Genomic DNA, 25,985 nt, shown 5'->3' on the forward strand with positions numbered 1-25,985 from the left:
TTTACCATTTTTCTTAAATACTAGTATTATGTAATGGGTTTGAAGTGAATGAAGTAGTTAGCCTAATTTTAAATACACGAAAAACATCTAATTTAGAAACTAATTTAAGCTCGATGAGATTTTCCAAATGATTCTTTCAGTTTTCTTATATTTCACCCCTTAGTTCTCCAGATTTTCAAAGGGGCAAAACGTACATTACATTATGGTAAAAATGTATATTCCTCATATTTGTGTAATATTTTCAGAAAATTAATTTTGATTTAAAATGAACTTATAATACCCTTTAATTCAAAGACTCTAGTTTAGTTCTCTCGCCCCCTCCCTCAAATTTAAGATTTAGTTACTATGTCTGTAAGAATGGCTAAATCATAGAACCAGGTATGTTCAATAATTTCTTCATAAGTTTTGTTTCTGGATTTTTAAAATTCTTCTATGAAACTTTTGTAACAGAAGCTGGGATGGAACCCGGGCAGCCAGACAGAATGTCCCTTCCCTGAGTGAAAAGTTCTATCATTTCTTTGAAAGTGACCTGATAATATTTCAGAATAAACCCTCATAACACTAATAAATGTATATAGATTTTTTAATGTTTATTTAATGTGTGTTTGGTTCTTAAAATATTTTGAGCTATTATATTACTAATTCTGTATGTGAATTAACACAGTTTAATATAGAACACCTGCTTCAAGGCTAAAGGTAAAGTATTTGAATAATGTTCTACCTTTCGTCTGTTTTCAGACGCAGGTTCTATTCTACAATTTACGGAATTTCTGGGTATTGGACATCTCACATAGGTGACAAAATTTCATTCCTATGTGTAGGTTTCATAGTACAATAGGTTGAGCATCCCTACATTAGTATTTGACTTTGATTCCTTCGAAAGAAAAAGGAGTATCTTAGTTTTCTTGAATTTTTGGTCAAAATTTTAGTATGTAGGTAATTGCAATAGCTCTTCCATGAAATTGCATTTAAATTTTTTGTAACATTTCAAAATGCTGTATCATTCAATGGCATTTGATGTGTTTTAGCTTGCTATATTAAAGCTGGGCTCGAACCCGGGCAGCTATACAATATGTTCTTTCCCTGAGTGAAATATTTCTATAATTACATTAAAGTCACCTGGTAATATTTCAAGATAATTTCTGGTATATCAGACTAAGCTGTCCTCTCTCATGGATGAGAGTACCTGCATTGCAGTCATGCTTTTAGTAACAATGTAGCACATTGCTGGAGTTTAAAACAAAGAAGGCGACTCTTGAAGTTTTATATATTAAGAAACAATATTAGATATTTCTCTTTGTGTATAATTATTCTTTAATATCAAAGTAGTTAAAATCTAATGATTCCTTTTTTCCCCTTTTGGCCCCTTCTAGTGTAATTTGTGATCATTTTTGTGCACTCTTGGAACGCAGAACATGATATCGTGAAAGAAAAAGAACGGATGAATAATGCAGAGCAAAAAGACATCTGTGGCTGGTAATTCTTGTTTTATATCAACTTTATTTCCACTAGAAATACTTGAATGTTATAATTTGTCCATCCCTTTTCACATGTTGCTTTATATTGAAGCTTTACTAGTTATTTATTTTACATGAACGTGTCACATTATGTTTTAATGTTTAGGGTAGCATTTGTTCATTAATTTCGTAGGTTTTGAATTTCATATTGAAGTGTATGAATTGGTGCTTTCTCTATATTGTATTGTAATATTCGAAGTGAGGTTGAACTGTTAATCACACTATAATTATCAGAAGTCTGAGATTTGTTAGAGTTCTGTTGCTTCGTAGTGGTTTCAAAAGTACTGCTGTGATGTAATTTTTTCCCAAGTGGCCTCCTTTCACATTACGAGGAGGAGGCTAAACATTTTCCTCTCTGTGTGGCCTAATATTTTCCATGTCCAACGGGGTCTTGTCTTCCCAACAGGCCAGTGTAATTGCACTGCCTGGGTATAAACCAATTTTGTTTCAGTTTTTTCCGAATTTAGAGTCTCTCTATCAAGTGCTGTTTCTCTTAAAACCATTGAAAGTTAAGTGTTGAATAAAAAAGAAATGTAAATAAAAATTTAATGTATACTCGTAAAGAAAGTTAGTGGAGCCAAATTGTCTTCTGTTAAGGATGCTCAAAATGTGCTTTTTCTTAGTTGTTTTAAGCATACTTTATTATATTTTGTCCCTAATCTGAACAATTTTGGCATATTGTGAAGTTTTATGAACCAATTTGCGAAGATCTCTTTAAAATCGATTAAAAAATATTCATTTTGAAATAAAATCAGAGATGTTTTATTATTATCGAAGTAAAATTCTGCAGACTAACTTTCAACTTGGTTTTGAAAAGCACTCTGAAAGTTTCTTTAGGACTTGTTTTCGTTCTCTTGGCAAATACATGACAGAATTATTTTTTGAAAAAGCTGATGTCTTTTGCTTATAAGAATGACTGATGCAACTGTAACCATGTCGCTGTAAAGAGCACATATTTCCCAGTAGCTCTTTTAAAGTGTCCGTTTTTTTCTTTAATTGTGTCCATCTCCACTAGAAGATCAGACATTGCTTCTCTGTTATTTAACGATTCCTTCATCTAATCTTCAGTTAAAAGCTGTTTCTCGTAATGAGCGCTTTTATTATCAAGGGGTTTTATAAGCACCCAATTCTTCTTTTGTAATTTTCTGATTCATTGTTTGACTTCTTTATCTTCCATATGTGAAAATTCTTCGGAATGCTTTGCATTTGAGATTTGTAAGATTTTTTTGAACTTCATTTTCAGTCTATGGAAATTGTTTAAAGTAGCAGATAAATTCTTTCTGGTGTTGATGGATGAATGTTGAACCACGTATGAATGAAATTCTAGCAGTGGACAAATTAAATGGAATCCTGTAAGGTACTGCTATACGCGAAATCACGCTTTACAAGTCTGCGCTCAGCAAGTACCTGTTGTATTAGAAATGATAGGCTACGAAACGTGACTTGAAGAATCATATGAGGTATCTAGAATGCAGATTGGTAGTTTAGTCGTGATAAATAAACAGTCTATACAGATGACCGGAAATAATAAAAATTTAGATGGATTAACTATAAAGTATTTTACTCCTGGACCATTAGTCATAAACAGTACTTGTGTAAAAACAGATTAAAGTATATGGATTCCCTGTTTAAGAAAGGAATTTCTTTCTGACAGTATGCAGTCTGTACCATACCTGGAATAGGGAGGTGTTGCATCTTCAGGGAAACAAAATCTTTTATTCTGTAATTTTTACTGAAAATGTGTGTTTAAATTTTGTTACCTAGATAACAAAATTAGATAACCCTATTTTTAACTCTTTTTATATGAAAATGAAACCAAATACAGACAAAGAAATAAAATTGCATTCCTTCCCTTAGTGCAGTTATGTGCAACTTTAACTTAAAGGGAGCCAATTTTGAGTTTATAAAATTTTGGCGAGCACAAGTATCTAGTGCACTTTTAATATTTCAGTTATAAATACATTACACAAAGTATAAAAATGTGTGGTATAATAAGTTAAAGAAAAGGTATACTCTTTGCATTATTTACAAAAACTTCAGCAAGATGAAAGTTAAATACAGGGAAATCGTATTTTAATGTGAAATTTAACACTGCATTTCTTCTGCGAGTTTTTTTTTTTTTTTTTGCCTCTGATACATGCGATGTTATGGCTAAATCCTTGCAGTCGTTGGGATGTTGATTTGTTATCCCGTATCTAAACATTGATTTTAACAAGTTCATTGTTGAAAATCCTCTTTCACATTTTTAAGCAGATTGGAAGCAGGAATTTATCTTTTTAAAAGTTTAACTGTTCATGATGTTTCTGTTCTAGGACTATTCAATTGGCTTTTTGTGATATTCTTGATCTTAATTAGGACGAAAATCAGTTATTTCCATTTCTTGATCAATAGAATTGTTATTTAACATATTTGCAATCTTTTACCATTTTTCTTAAATACTAGTATTATGTAATGGGTTTGAAGTGAATGAAGTAGTTAGCCTAATTTTAAATACACTAAAAACATCTAATTTAGAAACTAATTTAAGCTCGATGAGATTTTCAAAATGATTCTTTCAGTTTTCTTATATTATCAGGTTCAATGTTTCTTCTAACTTTCTTCGGAAACATACAATGACCTGACTAGAACAGAGAGCTTACTAAAGCTATGTTCACTAATTGTAGTAAGTGGACAGGATACAGACGAAGGGTATACAAAACCCTTTATTTTTTTCTTTATATACAATGACTTCCGTACTTCGGAATACAATGACCCTCCACTCGGGGTCTAACTTAAAAGATATCAAAATAAAACTAAACTCTAATTTAACTTTAGAATAAGATTGGCCTTATAATAACAGAAAGCGTATGTAGCACAGAGACTGTGAACACTACAATACGTTTAATTTATCAAGAGGATTAAAACCTCTGGCCTGGAAGGCAAAGTAGCAACTGCGTAACTTCTAAGGTAAGCGGCCTGCTTCGAACTCACGGCTTCCTCTCTTCTGCTTGGCAAAAAGGCCACACTTAAATACTTGGCGTTCGCCAGACAACTTTGCATAAACTCCTTCACGCTTATAATTCTGGCCGGAAGTAGAAAATAAGAAGTGATAGTAAAGATTTAAAATAAAATAAACGTTAGTAAAACTTAAGATCCTTACATACTTCCCGCCAGAGTTAATTAGTTTGAAACTGAGGTCTAAAACGACCTTGTTGAAAACTTTTAGCTCTAGAAACTAACGCGAGGCCAACCTTTAACAAAAAATGCTTCGCTAGAAACTAGAAAAATTTAAAAGAAAGAAATTTGTTACAATAGCAGCTCCCGGAATATACAACAATCTTTTTTCTTTTTCATCTGTACTGCATCAAAACAGGAGCTTTATTCAATTCTGGTTCCTTCCAGAGATCTGGAAGGAAAACTAGTTTAATGAAATGTTACAGAATGACATTGCAAATAACATATAGAATATACTTTTCTTAACATTCTTATTTCATTCATGACTATTTTAATTATCTCTCCCCGTGCTCTCTGACATGTGTTGTAAAAACACCAAACACGAATGTGTTTCTGTCTATGTGTTCATCACTTCCTCCTATAATCAAAACACTAACGTGTTAAAATTCAACATACGAGACCTCTTAACACACCCTAATTTCAACTCTAGACCCTGAGGTACTATTCTGAAAGTGGCTAACTCTAAAGTGTAGCGTCAGAGAGCCTAACTACATCATTCAACCTTTAACACATATTCAGCATGATTTAATCTTTACAGTCACACGAATAACAAAATTTTTTAACATTACTTTCACTTTTACCATATCACGGTATTTCTAAACATTCAAAATAACAGTTCACATGTATACAAGAACATATGAAGATGCCGTTAATTTTACACATTTGAAAACATACATTAGTAGTACATTGTTAACTTCTATTCTTTTCAAAGCAAGTGCCAATTCTTTCTACATTGAAATAATACTACATTTCAAAAAGTCTTTCAGACTAAAACGTCTTTCTCGTTAGAATGTTTTAAATAAAATTTATACAATAACTTTTTACAATATTTAAGTCTTTAGACAACGCTATTATACATCAACTTTAGTTTTACGCGCGAGTAATTGAAAAACATAATAAGAAAATCGGTCACAACTCATTTCTCGCCCTTTTGGCGATAAAGGTAGACCTCGCATGAGGTAAAACTTCTTCAAATCTGCCACTTGCAGTAAGAATGAAAGATTAACTTAAGTTTGTAAAGTAACACAAAATTTTACTTATCTTTGTGATATTCAGACATCCTTTTCTGGGCCCAGTCTTTAAAGGTGCTGCAGACCGTTGCTTGGTTGATCCTCCTTCTTGTACGGGCTCGCCCTTCAGTGCTTTCCTCTGGAAGCTTCCGTTTTTCACCACTACGGCCACCCTTGAACATCTTCCTTCTGTCCTCTGCTTGTGGTCTTGGCCGCTTGAAGGCAGCTGGTCTTGGTGGAACCGGGAAACTTCTGTCGTGATCCTGCTTGGACCTCGTTGTTGGCCGTTCAAATTTTTCTTGTACTTTTTCCTCCGCCGCTGATGGCCCTTCCGCAGTTCGGCGACTTTTGCTGCGGAGAGTTCTGTCGGATGAGTCAATCTTCCGTTTCACAGCCGGGTTATAGTTGCCGTCCTTTCTCCCGGTCTTTTCCACATACGTCGTCCTTCTCCCTTCTTCATTCTGGGGGTGTTCGTGAACTCTGTTTTTTGGACGGTGGAACGACTTCTTTTTCTTTGTACCTTCAATTTTTCCGCGGGGCAATTTTCTTTTCACTTGCTTCTGTCTCTCATTGGCTTGCCCTTGTACTTGTCGTTTTCCCACCTCTGGAACTTGTACCTGCGGTGTCTGCCGTACCGGATCCTGCAAAAGATCTGAAAAGATTTGCATTTTATTACGGTCATAGAATGGTTTTATCTGGTCAATGTTTGCGGAACAGGTTTCGCCATTTCTTGCCTTTAATACTACAACAGCGTGAGTTATTTTTTCTATAACATATGGTCCTTCAAAGCGTGGGAAAAATTTGGCAGTTTTATCTTCTGGTGCTGAAGAAAGTGAATGCTTAATTTTTAGTACTTCATCCCCTACTTTATAAGTTACTCCCCGTCGTTTCAAATCATAATAGAGCTTCTGTTTTCTTTGTGCTACTTCCGTATTCTTCTTTGCTTCCTTAATTAGTTTTTCTATATCACCCATTTTAAATTCTGGGGCTCTTTGTTGCACATAAAATAATTTATCTAACGGTGTTATAATCTTTCTGCCTAGAAATAACTCAGCAGGAGTTTTGCCCGTTGTATCATGTTTTGCGGTCCTAAGGGCGAAAGCAAATTCATTGACATAGTTATCCCAGCTTTTATGAAAATTTTTAACATAACTACGGATAATTTTCACTATATTTCTGTTGACCCGTTCCGCTATATTTGATTGCGGCCGATACGGGACCATTTTTAAATGACGTATGCCCAGTTTTTGGCACATGTCTTCAAATATATTACTTACAAATTGAGGACCATTATCCGATATAACTTTTAGGGGCGCCCCGTATTTTAAAATATATTTATTTAAAATAGAATCGGTAACTAATTTCGCGGAGGCTCGTTTTAAGGGAACAATTTCGGTCCATTTACTAAAATGATCAACTATAACAAGGAGATAGCGACTTTTGTTTAACTGACTTTTTGGGAAAGGGCCCAATAAATCGATACCGATTATTTCATTTGGAAATTCGGATTTAATACTATTTAGAAACCCGGCCGGGCGGAAATTAATATAATTAACGGCTTGACATGTTGGGCAGGACTGGACATACGCCCTTGTTAACTTTTGCAGTTCAGGAAAGTAGACTGCCTCGCGTACGCGTTGAGTAGTTTTTCGAATACCAGCATGAGAAGCTAAAGGGCTGTCATGGAGCTCTTGCAGGATATTTAATCTAAGACTAGCTGGGATAACAGGTCGAAATTCGTTGTTGGAATTCGTAGTTTTTGTATAAAATAATAGACCATCTATTAGTTCGTAATGGGCCGCCCTATTTCTTATCGCCACAATATCTTGGTGGCTAAAATTTTCAGGATCCTTCAAATACTCATAAATACTTCCAAACTCAGGATCCTTACCCAGTTCGGTTATTACAGTTTCTCGGGAATTTATTGTACACGCTGTCAGCATTGCAACTTTTACGGTATTACCCTGTTCGTCTAATTTAATTCGTGACAGGGCATCTGCTACGATATTTTCCTTTCCGGGGGTATGCTTGATTACCAGATTATATTCTTGCAGCTTGAGTGCCCATCTTATTAACCTTGGGGATAAATTTTTTCCAGAGTACAATCTAGTTACCGCCGCATGATCAGAATATACTGTTATCGGCGCCTTTCCAAAATAGACTCGGAACTTTTGCACTGCTAACAGAACTGCAAGTGCCTCTCTCTCGGTCGCGGAATAGTTTCTTTGTGTTTGATTTAAAGTTCGGCTAAAAAATGCTACTGGCTGCTGATTTTGCGAAAGTACCGCTCCTACCGCATAATCCGAAGCATCCGCTGAAATTTCTAAATTTTCATCCTTTTCAGGAAATTTCAACACAGGGGCTTGCGTTAATGCTTGTTTTAATTTTTCGAAAGCACTATTGGCTTCGGCCGTCCACGAGAATCTTGCCTTTTTCCTTTTTAATTTTAACAATGGCTCAGCGATAGCCGCAAAATCTTTTATAAAGGACCTATAATATGAACAAAGTCCTAGAAAAGAAGAGAGCTTCTTTGCCGTGTTTGGAGTGGGATACTTTTGTACCGCGATTATTTTTGATTCATCTGTCTCGATCCCTTTTTGCGATATTTTGTAACCTAAATATTTTAATTCAGGGGCTGCAAATTTGCATTTTTCGACATTAACTTTTAGACCGGCCTCATTTAATAAAGAAAACACCTGTCTTAAATCCTGTACATGTTGGTCTAGATTATCACTAGTAATAATGATATCGTCTAAATAGATAAATGTGGACTTTCCGAGAACAGGTCTTAACACAATGTCCATGCATCGCTGAAATGTTGCTGGGGCGCCTGAAAGGCCAAACGGCATTCGCAAAAATGCATAAGTGCCAGACTTGGTTATAAAAGCAGTCTTAGGCACGTCCTCAGGCCTGATCCCTATTTGAAAATAACCATTCGTTAAGTCTAAAGTTGTCATAAATTTGGTTGATTTTATGTTCCTTAAAATTTCTTCTATAATCGGTAACGGATATACCGGATATTTCGTTATGGAATTTAATTTACGGTAATCAATAGCGAATCTCCACCTTTTTGGATGCTCCAAAGGATAATCATTATTTTTCTTACATAAAACCACCGGACTAGCATAACTACTTGAGATAGGCGTTACGATCTTTTTACGTAGCATATCGGTAATATGCCATTCTATAATTTTTTCCTTATTCTTATCATACCGGTATGGTTTTTGACGAACCGGCAATGCATCTCCGGTGTCAATACTATGGTTGGTAACCTGGGTAAATCCTGGAATATCACTAAATAAGGAAGCAAATTCACTTACCACTTGTCGGATTCTATCTTGCTCGTCATTAGGCAGGTGGTCGAGATTTACCCTTGGCGGTTCAACCTTTTCTACACGCACTGGCTTCATCGTCAGCTTAAGAGACGCTGCATTAAAATCCAGTGTAGCTTGTGCGTCTGAAAGAAAGTCTATTCCTAGTATTAAGTGTGCTTGCAAATTCTTTACTATAAAAAACATCACCTTTACTTGTTCGTCCTTGATACGGATGTACAAAGGTACTTTACCTACGCACTTACATTGTTCTCCTTGCGCCGCTAATACTGTTGTATTATCCGCATTATATATGCGGTATTTGTGAAAATACTTTCTAAAAAAGACTTCTGCCACACAGGAACACTGCGCGCCGGTATCCAGGAGTGCGGTGGCCGGGATATTATTTACCAAGACTTCAATCTTCGGAAGAGTTAAATTTTTCACCATTACTGTATTTAACTTGTAGGAAGAGGGGTTTTCGTGGCCTTCGGATTTCCGCACCCTCTCGTCAGCAGAAATCCGTTTTAGTTTAAATTATTTTTTCTTTCGGTGCTTTCCTTCTTTCTCCACTGGCCTTGAGACTTTTTTCCTGGGTTGCTATTGAACTGTCGACGTTCGCCGGCTGTTTTTGAATGCTCGGGTTTCCTTGCCCACTGATTCGCTTTTTCTCCGTAGCCATGTGCTTGAGTTTGCTGTAGTCTTGGCGTACCAAATTGGTTTCGCTGTTGATATTGGCGTCTTCTTTCGACGTCCGCCGTTCTTCTACTTTCAAACTGGATTGCTAGCTCAAATAATTTTTCCAGTGTAGTCGGATTTCTCAATTCAATAAAGTCTTGCACTTGGGGTAGTAACCTCGGCAAAATCACTTGAATTATTTCAGGATCCGGACGGTTTCCATACAAGAGCTTGAAAACGTGAATTTTTCTTAAAATAAACCTGGAGAGGTTTTCCATTCTTTGTTGATATATACTGAACAGTTCTGTTTCTAATTTCGCACGATCCCTTACAACAGGGAAGGCTTTTAGTAGGGCAGTCTTGAAATTTTCGTAGGTATAGGTGGGACTTCCTGCTTGACCCAAGAGACTTCTGCCGATACATTTGAACCAGTTAAGCGCTTGGCCCCTCAAAGCGCTGGTAGCTAAGGTAACTTTTTGAAACTCGTGCACGGGGTAGAGCATGAAGTGGTCATCCAATTTTTCCAAAAAACTGGTTACCTGTGAGTTTCCATTAAACGTTGCTTCCAGTTTCATCGAAGCGCGCATGGTCTGGACAATATACCCAAATCCTTCCAGGGCGGCAGCTGGCATTTCTGGATTCTGAGCTGTTTCTGCAGGCAGCACAGGTTCTTCTTGAAACTCGGCCATGGTTATTCTTCGTCGGGCGCCACTATCAGGTTCAATGTTTCTTCTAACTTTCTTCGGAAACATACAATGACCTGACTAGAACAGAGAGCTTACTAAAGCTATGTTCACTAATTGTAGTAAGTGGACAGGATACAGACGAAGGGTATACAAAACCCTTTATTTTTTTCTTTATATACAATGACTTCCGTACTTCGGAATACAATGACCCTCCACTCGGGGTCTAACTTAAAAGATATCAAAATAAAACTAAACTCTAATTTAACTTTAGAATAAGATTGGCCTTATAATAACAGAAAGCGTATGTAGCACAGAGACTGTGAACACTACAATACGTTTAATTTATCAAGAGGATTAAAACCTCTGGCCTGGAAGGCAAAGTAGCAACTGCGTAACTTCTAAGGTAAGCGGCCTGCTTCGAACTCACGGCTTCCTCTCTTCTGCTTGGCAAAAAGGCCACACTTAAATACTTGGCGTTCGCCAGACAACTTTGCATAAACTCCTTCACGCTTATAATTCTGGCCGGAAGTAGAAAATAAGAAGTGATAGTAAAGATTTAAAATAAAATAAACGTTAGTAAAACTTAAGATCCTTACAATATTTCACCCCTTAGTTCTCCAGATTTTCAAAGGGGCAAAACGTACATTACATTATGGTAAAAATGTATATTCCTCATATTTGTGTAATATTTTCAGAAAATTAATTTTGATTTAAAATGAACTTATAATACCCTTTAATTCAAAGACTCTAGTTTAGTTCTCTCGCCCCCTCCCTCAAATTTAAGATTTAGTTACTATGTCTGTAAGAATGGCTAAATCATAGAACCAGGTATGTTCAATAATTTCTTCATAAGTTTTGTTTCTGGATTTTTAAAATTCTTCTATGAAACTTTTGTAACAGAAGCTGGGATGGAACCCGGGCAGCCAGACAGAATGTCCCTTCCGTGAGTGAAAAGTTCTATCATTTCTTTGAAAGTGACCTGATAATATTTCAGAATAAACCCTCATAACACTAATAAATGTATATAAATTTTTTAATGTTTATTTAATGTGTGTTTGGTTCTTAAAATATTTTGAGCTATTATATTACTAATTCTGTATGTGAATTAACACAGTTTAATATAGAACACCTGCTTCAAGGCTAAAGGTAAAGTATTTGAATAATGTTCTACCTTTCGTCTGTTTTCAGACGCAGGTTCTATTCTACAATTTACGGAATTTCTGGGTATTGGACATCTCACATAGGTGACGAAATTTCATTCCTATGTGTAGGTTTCATAGTACAATAGGTTGAGCATCCCTACATTAGTATTTGACTTTGATTCCTTCGAAAGAAAAAGGAGTATCTTAGTTTTCTTGAATTTTTGGTCAAAATTTTAGTATGTAGGTAATTGCAATAGCTCTTCCACGAAATTGCATTTAAATTTTTTGTAACATTTCAAAATGCTGTATCATTCAATGGCATTTGATGTGTTTTAGCTTGCTATATTAAAGCTGGGCTCGAACCCGGGCAGCTATACAATATGTTCTTTCCCTGAGTGAAATATTTCTATAATTACATTAAAGTCACCTGGTAATATTTCAAGATAATTTCTGGTATATCGGACTAAGCTGTCCTCTCTCATGGATGAGAGTACCTGCATTGCAGTCATGCTTTTAGTAACAATGTAGCACATTGCTGGAGTTTAAAACAAAGAAGGCGACTCTTGAAGTTTTATATATTAAGAAACAATATTAGATATTTCTCTTTGTGTATAATTATTCTTTAATATCAAAGTAGTTAAAATCTAATGATTCCTTTTTTCCCCTTTTGGCCCCTTCTAGTGTAATTTGTGATCATTTTTGTGCACTCTTGGAATGCAGAACATGATATCGTGAAAGAAAAAGAACGGATGAATAATGCAGAGCAAAAAGACATCTGTGGCTGGTAATTCTTGTTTTATATCAACTTTATTTCCACTAGAAATACTTGAATGTTATAATTTGTCCATCCCTTTTCACATGTTGCTTTATATTGAAGCTTTACTAGTTATTTATTTTACATGAACGTGTCACATTATGTTTTAATGTTTAGGGTAGCATTTGTTCATTAATTTCGTAGGTTTTGAATTTCATATTGAAGTGTATGAATTGGTGCTTTCTCTATATTGTATTGTAATATTCTAAGTGAGGTTGAACTGTTAATCACACTATAATTATCAGAAGTCTGAGATTTGTTAGAGTTCTGTTGCTTCGTAGTGGTTTCAAAAGTACTGCTGTGATGTAATTTTTTCCCAAGTGGCCTCCTTTCACATTACGAGGAGGAGGCTAAACATTTTCCTCTCTGTGTGGCCTAATATTTTCCATGTCCAACGGGGTCTTGTCTTCCCAACAGGCCAGTGTAATTGCACTGCCTGGGTATAAACCAATTTTGTTTCAGTTTTTTCCGAATTTAGAGTCTCTCTATCAAGTGCTGTTTCTCTTAAAACCATTGAAAGTTAAGTGTTGAATAAAAAAGAAATGTAAATAAAAATTTAATGTATACTCGTAAAGAAAGTTAGTGGAGCCAAATTGTCTTCTGTTAAGGATGCTCAAAATGTGCTTTTTCTTAGTTGTTTTAAGCATACTTTATTATATTTTGTCCCTAATCTGAACAATTTTGGCATATTGTGAAGTTTTATGAACCAATTTGCGAAGATCTCTTTAAAATCGATTAAAAAATATTCATTTTGAAATAAAATCAGAGATGTTTTATTATTATCGAAGTAAAATTCTGCAGACTAACTTTCAACTTGGTTTTGAAAAGCACTCTGAAAGTTTCTTTAGGACTTGTTTTCGTTCTCTTGGCAAATACATGACAGAATTATTTTTTGAAAAAGCTGATGTCTTTTGCTTATAAGAATGACTGATGCAACTGTAACCATGTCGCTGTAAAGAGCACATATTTCCCAGTAGCTCTTTTAAAGTGTCCGTTTTTTTCTTTAATTGTGTCCATCTCCACTAGAAGATCAGACATTGCTTCTCTGTTATTTAACGATTCCTTCATCTAATCTTCAGTTAAAAGCTGTTTCTCGTAATGAGCGCTTTTATTATCAAGGGGTTTTATAAGCACCCAATTCTTCTTTTGTAATTTTCTGATTCATTGTTTGACTTCTTTATCTTCCATATGTGAAAATTCTTCGGAATGCTTTGCATTTGAGATTTGTAAGATTTTTTTGAACTTCATTTTCAGTCTATGGAAATTGTTTAATGTAGCAGATAAATTCTTTCTGGTGTTGATGGATGAATGTTGAACCACGTATGAATGAAATTCTAGCAGTGGACAAATTAAATGGAATCCTGTAAGGTACTGCTATACGCGAAATCACCCTTTACAAGTCTGCGCTCAGCAAGTACCTGTTGTATTAGAAATGATAGGCTACGAAACGTGACTTGAAGAATCATATGAGGTATCTAGAATGCAGATTGGTAGTTTAGTCGTGATAAATAAACAGTCTATACCCTGTTTAAGAAAGGAATTTCTTTCTGACAGTATGCAGTCTGTACCATACCTGGAATAGGGAGGTGTTGCATCTTCAGGGAAACAAAATCTTTTATTCTGTAATTTTTACTGAAAATGTGTGTTTAAATTTTGTTACCTAGATAACAAAATTAGATAACCCTATTTTTAACTCTTTTTATATGAAAATGAAACCAAATACAGACAAAGAAATAAAATTGCATTCCTTCCCTTAGTGCAGTTATGTGCAACTTTAACTTAAAGGGAGCCAATTTTGAGTTTATAAAATTTTGGCGAGCACAAGTATCTAGTGCACTTTTAATATTTCAGTTATAAATACATTACACAAAGTATAAAAATGTGTGGTATAATAAGTTAAAGAAAAGGTATACTCTTTGCATTATTTACAAAAAATTCAGCAAGATGAAAGTTAAATACAGGGAAATCGTATTTTAATGTGAAATTTAACACTGCATTTCTTCTGCGAGTTTTTTTTTTTTTGCCTCTGATACATGCGATGTTATGGCTAAATCCTTGCAGTCGTTGGGATGTTGATTTGTTATCCCGTATCTAAACATTGATTTTAACAAGTTCATTGTTGAAAATCCTCTTTCACATTTTTAAGCAGATTGGAAGCAGGAATTTATCTTTTTAAAAGTTTAACTGTTCATGATGTTTCTGTTCTAGGACTATTCAATTGGCTTTTTGTGATATTCTTGATCTTAATTAGGACGAAAATCAGTTATTTCCATTTCTTGATCAATAGAATTGTTATTTAACATATTTGCAATCTTTTACCATTTTTCTTAAATACTAGTATTATGTAATGGGTTTGAAGTGAATGAAGTAGTTAGCCTAATTTTAAATACACTAAAAACATCTAATTTAGAAACTAATTTAAGCTCGATGAGATTTTCCAAATGATTCTTTCAGTTTTCTTATATTTCACCCCTTAGTTCTCCAGATTTTCAAAGGGGCAAAACGTACATTACATTATGGTAAAAATGTATATTCCTCATATTTGTGTAATATTTTCAGAAAATTAATTTTGATTTAAAATGAACTTATAATACCCTTTAATTCAAAGACTCTAGTTTAGTTCTCTCGCCCCCTCCCTCAAATTTAAGATTTAGTTACTATGTCTGTAAGAATGGCTAAATCATAGAACCAGGTATGTTCAATAATTTCTTCATAAGTTTTGTTTCTGGATTTTTAAAATTCTTCTATGAAACTTTTGTAACAGAAGCTGGGATGGAACCCGGGCAGCCAGACAGAATGTCCCTTCCCTGAGTGAAAAGTTCTATCATTTCTTTGAAAGTGACCTGATAATATTTCAGAATAAACCCTCATAACACTAATAAATGTATATAGATTTTTTAATGTTTATTTAATGTGTGTTTGGTTCTTAAAATATTTTGAGCTATTATATTACTAATTCTGTATGTGAATTAACACAGTTTAATATAGAACACCTGCTTCAAGGCTAAAGGTAAAGTATTTGAATAATGTTCTACCTTTCGTCTGTTTTCAGACGCAGGTTCTATTCTACAATTTACGGAATTTCTGGGTATTGGACATCTCACATAGGTGACGAAATTTCATTCCTATGTGTAGGTTTCATAGTACAATAGGTTGAGCATCCCTACATTAGTATTTGACTTTGATTCCTTCGAAAGAAAAAGGAGTATCTTAGTTTTCTTGAATTTTTGGTCAAAATTTTAGTATGTAGGTAATTGCAATAGCTCTTCCACGAAATTGCATTTAAATTTTTATTAACATTTCAAAATGCTGTATCATTCAATGGCATTTGATGTGTTTTAGCTTGCTATATTAAAGCTGGGCTCGAACCCGGGCAGCTATACAATATGTTCTTTCCCTGAGTGAAATATTTCTATAATTACATTAAAGTCACCTGGTAATATTTCAAGATAATTTCTGGTATATCGGACTAAGCTGTCCTCTCTCATGGATGAGAGTACCTGCATTGCAGTCATGCTTTTAGTAACAATGTAGCACATTGCTGGAGTTTAAAACAAAGAAGGCGACTCTTGAAGTTTTATATATTAAGAAACAATATTAGATATTTCTCTTTGTGTATAATTATTCTTTAATATCAAAGTAGTTAAAATCTAATGATTCCTTTTTTCCCCTTTTGGCCCCTTCTAGTGTAATTTGTGATCATTTTTGTGCACTCTTGGAATGCAGAACATGATATCGTGAAAGAAAAAGAACGGATGAATAATGCAGAGCAAAAAGACATCTGTGGCTGGTAATTCTTGTTTTATATCAACTTTATTTCCACTAGAAATACTTGAATGTTATAATTTGTCCATCCCTTTTCACATGTTGCTTTATATTGAAGCTTTACTAGTTATTTATTTTACATGAACGTGTCACATTATGTTTTAATGTTTAGGGTAGCATTTGTTCATTAATTTCGTAGGTTTTGAATTTCATATTGAAGTGTATGAATTGGTGCTTTCTCTATATTGTATTGTAATATTCGAAGTGAGGTTGAACTGTTAATCACACTATAATTATCAGAAGTCTGAGATTTGTTAGAGTTCTGTTGCTTCGTAGTGGTTTCAAAAGTACTGCTGTGATGTAATTTTTTCCCAAGTGGCCTCCTTTCACATTACGAGGAGGAGGCTAAACATTTTCCTCTCTGTGTGGCCTAATATTTTCCATGTCCAACGGGGTCTTGTCTTCCCAACAGGCCAGTGTAATTGCACTGCCTGGGTATAAACCAATTTTGTTTCAGTTTTTTCCGAATTTAGAGTCTCTCTATCAAGTGCTGTTTCTCTTAAAACCATTGAAAGTTAAGTGTTGAATAAAAAAGAAATGTAAATAAAAATTTAATGTATAGTCGTAAAGAAAGTTAGTGGAGCCAAATTGTCTTCTGTTAAGGATGCTCAAAATGTGCTTTTTCTTAGTTGTTTTAAGCATACTTTATTATATTTTGTCCCTAATCTGAACAATTTTGGCATATTGTGAAGTTTTATGAACCAATTTGTGAAGATCTCTTTAAAATCGATTAAAAAATATTCATTTTGAAATAAAATCAGAGATGTTTTATTATTATCGAAGTAAAATTCTGCAGACTAACTTTCAACTTGGTTTTGAAAAGCACTCTGAAAGTTTCTTTAGGACTTGTTTTCGTTCTCTTGGCAAATACATGACAGAATTATTTTTTGAAAAAGCTGATGTCTTTTGCTTATAAGAATGACTGATGCAACTGTAACCATGTCGCTGTAAAGAGCACATATTTCCCAGTAGCTCTTTTAAAGTGTCCGTTTTTTTCTTTAATTGTGTCCATCTCCACTAGAAGATCAGACATTGCTTCTCTGTTATTTAACGATTCCTTCATCTAATCTTCAGTTAAAAGCTGTTTCTCGTAATGAGCGCTTTTATTATCAAGGGGTTTTATAAGCACCCAATTCTTCTTTTGTAATTTTCTGATTCATTGTTTGACTTCTTTATCTTCCATATGTGAAAATTCTTCGGAATGCTTTGCATTTGAGATTTGTAAGATTTTTTTGAACTTCATTTTCAGTCTATGGAAATTGTTTAATGTAGCAGATAAATTCTTTCTGGTGTTGATGGATGAATGTTGAACCACGTATGAATGAAATTCTAGCAGTGGACAAATTAAATGGAATCCTGTAAGGTACTGCTATACGCGAAATCACCCTTTACAAGTCTGCGCTCAGCAAGTACCTGTTGTATTAGAAATGATAGGCTACGAAACGTGACTTGAAGAATCATATGAGGTATCTAGAATGCAGATTGGTAGTTTAGTCGTGATAAATAAACAGTCTATACAGATGACCGGAAATAATAAAAATTTAGATGGATTAACTATAAAGTATTTTACTCCTGGACCATTAGTCATAAACAGTACTTGTGTAAAAACAGATTAAAGTATATGGATTCCCTGTTTAAGAAAGGAATTTCTTTCTGACAGTATGCAGTCTGTACCATACCTGGAATAGGGAGGTGTTGCATCTTCAGGGAAACAAAATCTTTTATTCTGTAATTTTTACTGAAAATGTGTGTTTAAATTTTGTTACCTAGATAACAAAATTAGATAACCCTATTTTTAACTCTTTTTATATGAAAATGAAACCAAATACAGACAAAGAAATAAAATTGCATTCCTTCCCTTAGTGCAGTTATGTGCAACTTTAACTTAAAGGGAGCCAATTTTGAGTTTATAAAATTTTGGCGAGCACAAGTATCTAGTGCACTTTTAATATTTCAGTTATAAATACATTACACAAAGTATAAAAATGTGTGGTATAATAAGTTAAAGAAAAGGTATACTCTTTGCATTATTTACAAAAAATTCAGCAAGATGAAAGTTAAATGCAGGGAAATCGTATTTTAATGTGAAATTTAACACTGCATTTCTTCTGCGAGTTTTTTTTTTTTTTTTTTGCCTCTGATACATGCGATGTTATGGCTAAATCCTTGCAGTCGTTGGGATGTTGATTTGTTATCCCGTATCTAAACATTGATTTTAACAAGTTCATTGTTGAAAATCCTCTTTCACATTTTTAAGCAGATTGGAAGCAGGAATTTATCTTTTTAAAAGTTTAACTGTTCATGATGTTTCTGTTCTAGGACTATTCAATTGGCTTTTTGTGATATTCTTGATCTTAATTAGGACGAAAATCAGTTATTTCCATTTCTTGATCAATAGAATTGTTATTTAACATATTTGCAATCTTTTACCATTTTTCTTAAATACTAGTATTATGTAATGGGTTTGAAGTGAATGAAGTAGTTAGCCTAATTTTAAATACACTAAACACATCTAATTGAGAAACTAATTTAAGCTCGATGAGATTTTCCAAATGATTCTTTCAGTTTTCTTATATTTCATCCCTTAGTTCTCCAGATTTTCAATGGGGCAAAACGTACATTACATTATGGTAAAAATGTATATTCCTCATATTTGTGTAATATTTTCACAAAATTAATTTTGATTTAAAATGAATTTATAATACCCTTTAATTCAAAGACTCTAGTTTAGTTCTCTCGCCCCCTCCCTCAAATTTAAGATTTAGTTACTATGTCTGTAAGAATGGCTAAATCATAGAACCAGGTATGTTCAATAATTTCTTCATAAGTTTTGTTTCTGGATTTTTAAAATTCTTCTATGAAACTTTTGTAACAGAAGCTGGGATGGAACCCGGGCAGCCAGACAGAATGTCCCTTCCGTGAGTGAAAAGTTCTATCATTTCTTTGAAAGTGACCTGATAATATTTCAGAATAAACCCTCATAACACTAATAAATGTATATAAATTTTTTAATGTTTATTTAATGTGTGTTTGGTTCTTAAAATATTTTGAGCTATTATATTACTAATTCTGTATGTGAATTAACACAGTTTAATATAGAACACCTGCTTCAAGGCTAAAGGTAAAGTATTTGAATAATGTTCTACCTTTCGTCTGTTTTCAGACGCAGGTTCTATTCTACAATTTACGGAATTTCTGGGTATTGGACATCTCACATAGGTGACAAAATTTCATTCCTATGTGTAGGTTTCATAGTACAATAGGTTGAGCATCCCTACATTAGTATTTGACTTTGATTCCTTCGAAAGAAAAAGGAGTATCTTAGTTTTCTTGAATTTTTGGTCAAAATTTTAGTATGTAGGTAATTGCAATAGCTCTTCCACGAAATTGCATTTAAATTTTTTGTAACATTTCAAAATGCTGTATCATTCAATGGCATTTGATGTGTTTTAGCTTGCTATATTAAAGCTGGGCTCGAACCCGGGCAGCTATACAATATGTTCTTTCCCTGAGTGAAATATTTCTATAATTACATTAAAGTCACCTGGTAATATTTCAAGATAATTTCTGGTATATCGGACTAAGCTGTCCTCTCTCATGGATGAGAGTACCTGCATTGCAGTCATGCTTTTAGTAACAATGTAGCACATTGCTGGAGTTTAAAACAAAGAAGGCGACTCTTGAAGTTTTATATATTAAGAAACAATATTAGATATTTCTCTTTGTGTATAATTATTCTTTAATATCAAAGTAGTTAAAATCTAATGATTCCTTTTTTCCCCTTTTGGCCCCTTCTAGTGTAATTTGTGATCATTTTTGTGCACTCTTGGAATGCAGAACATGATATCGTGAAAGAAAAAGAACGGATGAATAATGCAGAACAAAAAGACATCTGTGGCTGGTAATTCTTGTTTTATATCAACTTTATTTCCACTAGAAATACTTGAATGTTATAATTTGTCCATCCCTTTTCACATGTTGCTTTATATTGAAGCTTTACTAGTTATTTATTTTACATGAACGTGTCACATTATGTTTTAATGTTTAGGGTAGCATTTGTTCATTAATTTCGTAGGTTTTGAATTTCATATTGAAGTGTATGAATTGGTGCTTTCTCTATATTGTATTGTAATATTCGAAGTGAGGTTGAACTGTTAATCACACTATAATTATCAGAAGCCTGAGATTTGTTAGAGTTCTGTTGCTTCGTAGTGGTTTCAAAAGTACTGCTGTGATGTAATTTTTTCCCAAGTGGCCTCCTTTCACATTACGAGGAGGAGGCTAAACATTTTCCTCTCTGTGTGGCCTAATATTTTCCATGTCCAACGGGGTCTTGTCTTCCCAACAGGCCAGTGTAATTGCACTGCCTGGGTATAAACCAATTTTGTTTCAGTTTTTTCCGAATTTAGAGTCTCTCTATCAAGTGCTGTTTCTCTTAAAACCATTGAAAGTTAAGTGTTGAATAAAAAAGAAATGTAAATAAAAATTTAATGTATAGTCGTAAAGAAAGTTAGTGGAGCCAAATTGTCTTCTGTTAAGGATGCTCAAAATGTGCTTTTTCTTAGTTGTTTTAAGCATACTTTATTATATTTTGTCCCTAATCTGAACAATTTTGGCATATTGTGAAGTTTTATGAACCAATTTGCGAAGATCTCTTTAAAATCGATTAAAAAATATTCATTTTGAAATAAAATCAGAGATGTTTTATTATTATCGAAGTAAAATTCTGCAGACTAACTTTCAACTTGGTTTTGAAAAGCACTCTGAAAGTTTCTTTAGGACTTGTTTTCGTTCTCTTGGCAAATACATGACAGAATTATTTTTTGAAAAAGCTGATGTCTTTTGCTTATAAGAATGACTGATGCAACTGTAACCATGTCGCTGTAAAGAGCACATATTTCCCAGTAGCTCTTTTAAAGTGTCCGTTTTTTTCTTTAATTGTGTCCATCTCCACTAGAAGATCAGACATTGCTTCTCTGTTATTTAACGATTCCTTCATCTAATCTTCAGTTAAAAGCTGTTTCTCGTAATGAGCGCTTTTATTATCAAGGGGTTTTATAAGCACCCAATTCTTCTTTTGTAATTTTCTGATTCATTGTTTGACTTCTTTATCTTCCATATGTGAAAATTCTTCGGAATGCTTTGCATTTGAGATTTGTAAGATTTTTTTGAACTTCATTTTCAGTCTATGGAAATTGTTTAATGTAGCAGATAAATTCTTTCTGGTGTTGATGGATGAATGTTGAACCACGTATGAATGAAATTCTAGCAGTGGACAAATTAAATGGAATCCTGTAAGGTACTGCTATACGCGAAATCACGCTTTACAAGTCTGCGCTCAGCAAGTACCTGTTGTATTAGAAATGATAGGCTACGAAACGTGACTTGAAGAATCATATGAGGTATCTAGAATGCAGATTGGTAGTTTAGTCGTGATAAATAAACAGTCTATACAGATGACCGGAAATAATAAAAATTTAGATGGATTAACTATAAAGTATTTTACTCCTGGACCATTAGTCATAAACAGTACTTGTGTAAAAACAGATTAAAGTATATGGATTCCCTGTTTAAGAAAGGAATTTCTTTCTGACAGTATGCAGTCTGTACCATACCTGGAATAGGGAGGTGTTGCATCTTCAGGGAAACAAAATCTTTTATTCTGTAATTTTTACTGAAAATGTGTGTTTAAATTTTGTTACCTAGATAACAAAATTAGATAACCCTATTTTTAACCCTTTTTATATGAAAATGAAACCAAATACAGACAAAGAAATAAAATTGCATTCCTTCCCTTAGTGCAGTTATGTGCAACTTTAACTTAAAGGGAGCCAATTTTGAGTTTATAAAATTTTGGCGAGCACAAGTATCTAGTGCACTTTTAATATTTCAGTTATAAATACATTACACAAAGTATAAAAATGTGTGGTATAATAAGTTAAAGAAAAGGTATACTCTTTGCATTATTTACAAAAAATTCAGCAAGATGAAAGTTAAATGCAGGGAAATCGTATTTTAATGTGAAATTTAACACTGCATTTCTTCTGCGAGTTTTTTTTTTTTTTTTTTGCCTCTGATACATGCGATGTTATGGCTAAATCCTTGCAGTCGTTGGGATGTTGATTTGTTATCCCGTATCTAAACATTGATTTTAACAAGTTCATTGTTGAAAATCCTCTTTCACATTTTTAAGCAGATTGGAAGCAGGAATTTATCTTTTTAAAAGTTTAACTGTTCATGATGTTTCTGTTCTAGGACTATTCAATTGGCTTTTTGTGATATTCTTGATCTTAATTAGGACGAAAATCAGTTATTTCCATTTCTTGATCAATAGAATTGTTATTTAACATATTTGCAATCTTTTACCATTTTTCTTAAATACTAGTATTATGTAATGGGTTTGAAGTGAATGAAGTAGTTAGCCTAATTTTAAATACACTAAACACATCTAATTGAGAAACTAATTTAAGCTCGATGAGATTTTCCAAATGATTCTTTCAGTTTTCTTATATTTCATCCCTTAGTTCTCCAGATTTTCAATGGGGCAAAACGTACATTACATTATGGTAAAAATGTATATTCCTCATATTTGTGTAATATTTTCACAAAATTAATTTTGATTTAAAATGAATTTATAATACCCTTTAATTCAAAGACTCTAGTTTAGTTCTCTCGCCCCCTCCCTCAAATTTAAGATTTAGTTACTATGTCTGTAAGAATGGTTAAATCATAGAACCAGGTATGTTCAATAATTTCTTCATAAGTTTTGTTTCTGGATTTTTAAAATTCTTCTATGAAACTTTTGTAACAGAAGCTGGGATGGAACCCGGGCAGCCAGACAGAATGTCCCTTCCGTGAGTGAAAAGTTCTATCATTTCTTTGAAAGTGACCTGATAATATTTCAGAATAAACCCTCATAACACTAATAAATGTATATAAATTTTTTAATGTTTATTTAATGTGTGTTTGGTTCTTAAAATATTTTGAGCTATTATATTACTAATTCTGTATGTGAATTAACACAGTTTAATATAGAACACCTGCTTCAAGGCTAAAGGTAAAGTATTTGAATAATGTTCTACCTTTCGTCTGTTTTCAGACGCAGGTTCTATTCTACAATTTACGGAATTTCTGGGTATTGGACATCTCACATAGGTGACAAAATTTCATTCCTATGTGTAGGTTTCATAGTACAATAGGTTGAGCATCCCTACATTAGTATTTGACTTTGATTCCTTCGAAAGAAAAAGGAGTATCTTAGTTTTCTTGAATTTTTGGTCAAAATTTTAGTATGTAGGTAATTGCAATAGCTCTTCCACGAAATTGCATTTAAATTTTTTGTAACATTTCAAAATGCTGTATCATTCAATGGCATTTGATGTGTTTTAGCTTGCTATATTAAAGCTGGGCTCGAACCCGGGCAGCTATACAATATGTTCTTTCCCTGAGTGAAATATTTCTATAATTACATTAAAGTCACCTGGTAATATTTCAAGATAATTTCTGGTATATCGGACTAAGCTGTCCTCTCTCATGGATGAGAGTACCTGCATTGCAGTCATGCTTTTAGTAACAATGTAGCACATTGCTGGAGTTTAAAACAAAGAAGGCGACTCTTGAAGTTTTATATATTAAGAAACAATATTAGATATTTCTCTTTGTGTATAATTATTCTTTAATATCAAAGTAGTTAAAATCTAATGATTCCTTTTTTCCCCTTTTGGCCCCTTCTAGTGTAATTTGTGATCATTTTTGTGCACTCTTGGAATGCAGAACATGATATCGTGAAAGAAAAATAACGGATGAATAATGCAGAGCAAAAAGACATCTGTGGCTGGTAATTCTTGTTTTATATCAACTTTATTTCCACTAGAAATACTTGAATGTTATAATTTGTCCATCCCTTTTCACATGTTGCTTTATATTGAAGCTTTACTAGTTATTTATTTTACATGAACGTGTCACATTATGTTTTAATGTTTAGGGTAGCATTTGTTCATTAATTTCGTAGGTTTTGAATTTCATATTGAAGTGTATGAATTGGTGCTTTCTCTATATTGTATTGTAATATTCGAAGTGAGGTTGAACTGTTAATCACACTATAATTATCAGAAGTCTGAGATTTGTTAGAGTTCTGTTGCTTCGTAGTGGTTTCAAAAGTACTGCTGTGATGTAATTTTTTCCCAAGTGGCCTCCTTTCACATTACGAGGAGGAGGCTAAACATTTTCCTCTCTGTGTGGCCTAATATTTTCCATGTCCAACGGGGTCTTGTCTTCCCAACAGGCCAGTGTAATTGCACTGCCTGGGTATAAACCAATTTTGTTTCAGTTTTTTCCGAATTTAGAGTCTCTCTATCAAGTGCTGTTTCTCTTAAAACCATTGAAAGTTAAGTGTTGAATAAAAAAGAAATGTAAATAAAAATTTAATGTATACTCGTAAAGAAAGTTAGTGGAGCCAAATTGTCTTCTGTTAAGGATGCTCAAAATGTGCTTTTTCGTAGTTGTTTTAAGCATACTTTATTATATTTTGTCCCTAATCTGAACAATTTTGGCATATTGTGAAGTTTTATGAACCAATTTGCGAAGATCTCTTTAAAATCGATTAAAAAATATTCATTTTGAAATAAAATCAGAGATGTTTTATTATTATCGAAGTAAAATTCTGCAGACTAACTTTCAACTTGGTTTTGAAAAGCACTCTGAAAGTTTCTTTAGGACTTGTTTTCGTTCTCTTGGCAAATACATGACAGAATTATTTTTTGAAAAAGCTGATGTCTTTTGCTTATAAGAATGACTGATGCAACTGTAACCATGTCGCTGTAAAGAGCACATATTTCCCAGTAGCTCTTTTAAAGTGTCCGTTTTTTTCTTTAATTGTGTCCATCTCCACTAGAAGATCAGACATTGCTTCTCTGTTATTTAACGATTCCTTCATCTAATCTTCAGTTAAAAGCTGTTTCTCGTAATGAGCGCTTTTATTATCAAGGGGTTTTATAAGCACCCAATTCTTCTTTTGTAATTTTCTGATTCATTGTTTGACTTCTTTATCTTCCATATGTGAAAATTCTTCGGAATGCTTTGCATTTGAGATTTGTAAGATTTTTTTGAACTTCATTTTCAGTCTATGGAAATTGTTTAAAGTAGCAGATAAATTCTTTCTGGTGTTGATGGATGAATGTTGAACCACGTATGAATGAAATTCTAGCAGTGGACAAATTAAATGGAATCCTGTAAGGTACTGCTATACGCGAAATCACGCTTTACAAGTCTGCGCTCAGCAAGTACCTGTTGTATTAGAAATGATAGGCTACGAAACGTGACTTGAAGAATCATATGAGGTATCTAGAATGCAGATTGGTAGTTTAGTCGTGATAAATAAACAGTCTATACAGATGACCGGAAATAATAAAAATCTAGATGGATTAACTATAAAGTATTTTACTCCTGGACCATTAGTCATAAACAGTACTTGTGTAAAAACAGATTAAAGTATATGGATTCCCTGTTTAAGAAAGGAATTTCTTTCTGACAGTATGCAGTCTGTACCATACCTGGAATAGGGAGGTGTTGCATCTTCAGGGAAACAAAATCTTTTATTCTGTAATTTTTACTGAAAATGTGTGTTTAAATTTTGTTACCTAGATAACAAAATTAGATAACCCTATTTTTAACTCTTTTTATATGAAAATGAAACCAAATACAGACAAAGAAATAAAATTGCATTCCTTCCCTTAGTGCAGTTATGTGCAACTTTAACTTAAAGGGAGCCAATTTTGAGTTTATAAAATT

General features: G+C 33.5%; 1 long non-coding RNA gene across 1 annotated transcript in view; it reads left to right on the forward strand.

Moving 5' to 3' along the window:
- Positions 1-24,034, forward strand: part of LOC146992869 (uncharacterized) — an 89,750-nt gene extending 65,716 nt beyond the window's left edge. Inside the window, exons 6-7 of the long non-coding RNA XR_015038932.1 lie at positions 19,995-20,097; positions 23,931-24,034. This is a non-coding gene — a long non-coding RNA (uncharacterized LOC146992869). The remainder of the gene's footprint in view (positions 1-19,994; positions 20,098-23,930) is intronic.
- Positions 24,035-25,985: the final 1,951 nt, after the last annotated feature.

The sequence above is a fragment of the Stegodyphus dumicola genome, chromosome X2 (genome assembly GCF_044657685.1).
Source record: "Stegodyphus dumicola isolate Sdum_Otavi_A_Nest chromosome X2, ASM4465768v1".
NCBI lineage: Eukaryota > Metazoa > Arthropoda > Arachnida > Araneae > Eresidae > Stegodyphus > Stegodyphus dumicola.